We start from the raw sequence: 2568 nt of genomic DNA on the forward strand, positions 1-2568 counted from the left end.
ATTTACCAGTCATGATAATTTTAATCAAGCCTGCTGCAATTTTGCTGAGATGAATAGTTATATCAGAGACTGATTTCGCCCACAGATTTGAATCTCAGCCATACTGGCTCTTCTGTATGATTAGTAATACTCCAGCCAAGGAAGAATCCATGATTCCCTTCCCCATGCTGCAGAACAGCAGCTCAAATGTGAGAGATGAAAATTCACAAATCACCATATAAGAAAGCTTTCTTTTTTCAAGGTCCCCTTGATGCCCAGATGAGTTAGGTACCTGCACGTGGAAGGAAGCCTACAAAAAAGATAGAGAAAGACTTTTTAGAGCATGTAGTGACAGGATAATGAGAAATGGCTTCAAGCTGAAAGAGAGCAGGTTTAGGTTAGATTATAGGAAAAAATTCCTCACTCTAAGAGTAGCGAGGCACTGGAACAGGTTGCCCAGAGAAGTTGTGGGTGCCCCATCCCTGGAAGTGTTTAAAGACAAGTTGCATAGAGTACTGAATAATCTGGTCTTGTGAAATGTGTCCCTGCCCACACCAGGGGGGTTTGAACTACATAATCTTTAATGCCCCTTTCAATGATACCTCATGGATTTGATTGCCAGACCTTTTGAAAAATATTTAGCCTTTCAGTGTAATATGAAATGAGTACACAGGATGCAAACAGTGGAGAAGAAAGGCCACTATTCAGTCTTATTCACAAACTGCTATAGACAACATGTTTTTATTATCACTGTTTACTTTTGTATTACTATTCTACTTCTGCTTCTGGATTTCACAACAGTAGTTCATAACAGACACTATTTATTTTCAGAATGTATCAGAAACAAAGAGTTGCTTCAGTGTTTTTTGTGAACCTGTTTTTTTTTTTTTTTTTAATCGTGTCCAACTTGTCCAGGTGAAATAAGACTTCAAGTAAACAGGTCTGGTGCTCATTTGCATGGGAAGGTTTGGCTCCACAGCTTTGCATGGATAAATTTTATATATCTCTGCAAGTTTTGTTACAACAGCACAGGGACTGCTTGAAGACACAAAGCTTCAGACTGTTCCTTTGACATTTGAACCAAACAGCAACCGTGTAAGAAGGTGTGTGTGCTCCTCTGCTTGTAGATACCTCTTGGAAGATATATTCTGCAAGACAACATCTGCAATTTGGTAACAACTGGGCTGGAATAAAATGCTAATAAGCAGTAAGATTGCAGAAGAATAAAAAAAGTGTAGCAGGACTCACCTGAGTTGATAAGTAAGCATTCCTGTCCAACAGCTGGTAGTAAGAACAGTAAGGCCCAGTAGAACAGCAGTAAGAAGAAAAACAAGTAGCTGAAGAAAATGTTAGTATAGATAGCTGCATTACTGCCACAGCCTAGCAACAAACACGTATGCATTCAAGTACATTGTTTACTGTAGGAACATAAAGAATTTTTCAGTCATGGAAATCACAAAATTATCTTTTATTGACTAAAGAAATTATTCTCTAGGATGCATATCAACCATAATATTTCACTTTTATTACTTTGAAAACATTCCTAAGCCATCCTATTGTTTTTAAAATAATTATATACACTTCAGCTTGCATAAATTATTTTATATATGAGATGAACTAGGTTAGCAGCAGGTTTAGCTGCTTCCCCCAGACAATTCTTTCCACTTTGGGAGGACACTAAGCAGACCCTCTCTTCACCAGGACATGCCTGACCCTGGGAAGCCCTGCAAGCTCCCAGAGACCAAGGCCCTCAGCAGTTTACAAAGCAAACCTATACTTCTGATAAGGCACAGCATGAGATTACTGGCCTCTGAGCAATGAGTAATAGATATGATGACATACTGCCACACTTGTTCCTCAGTAATAAAAGGCTATTTGGTCTGGGGAAAGTCTGACTCTTCACTGGAAACAACACTGCTGATGACAGCAGCTGGCAAACTTGGGGATGACTTGGGTACTCAACAAAGGAAACACCCTACTGTTCACAAAAACACAACACAGGTCAGAACTTCCACCCTTCCCTGCACTCAGGATGAGCAGCTTTTGCTCTCTCACCCTGCTACTACCACAAGCACTTCAGACACGTACTTGAGACCTCAGGGACTTCGTGTTCTTCTTCAACCACTCACCAAACCCTCTCCTTCATCCAGACAACAGGACAAGTGTCAACTGCCTCTCCCCAGGCTGCTGACAGCTCTCGATTGCTATTACACTGACTGGGGCTGTGCAGGTTTCTAAAGCAGAGTCTTCAAGTGTTCTACAACCAGAGCTGAGGCCAGCATGGTAAAAACAGGGTTGGGAGCAGCTCCCACCACAGTGGCTTGCATACAATTGCCACTTCCTTTGGAAACCTGGCCCCAGTTAGAGACGCAGAGCTTTCCTGCAAACCTGGCCCTTAAAGCCTGTGCCTGTTCCCACTGCAATCAGTGGCAACTGAATCAGCTCTGATTGATTTAATAGGGACAGGCATAGAGACTTAATTAGAAAATTAGTAACTGCAAGGAAAGGAGGGAATGCCCAACTGCCTGCCAGATCCCTGGAAGGAAGCAAAGGAGCCAGTTGTCCTTAAGACCAAGTTTTTAGCCTCTC

General features: G+C 41.7%; 1 long non-coding RNA gene across 2 annotated transcripts; it reads right to left on the reverse strand.

Moving 5' to 3' along the window:
* Nucleotides 1-214: 214 nt before the first annotated feature.
* Nucleotides 215-2325, reverse strand: LOC132069936 (uncharacterized). 2 transcript variants are annotated; one of them, XR_009417849.1, is made up of 3 exons: nucleotides 2068-2325; nucleotides 1228-1316; nucleotides 215-289 (listed from the first exon to the last, which is right to left on the reverse strand). It is a non-coding gene; the product is annotated as an uncharacterized LOC132069936 (long non-coding RNA). The 2 variants fall into 2 exon arrangements; XR_009417850.1 differs by lacking the exon at nucleotides 215-289 and adding an exon at nucleotides 889-1127.
* Between the last annotated feature and the right edge of the window lie 243 nt (nucleotides 2326-2568).

Source organism: Ammospiza nelsoni, chromosome 2 (genome assembly GCF_027579445.1).
Source record: "Ammospiza nelsoni isolate bAmmNel1 chromosome 2, bAmmNel1.pri, whole genome shotgun sequence".
NCBI classification, from domain to species: Eukaryota; Metazoa; Chordata; class Aves; order Passeriformes; family Passerellidae; genus Ammospiza; species Ammospiza nelsoni.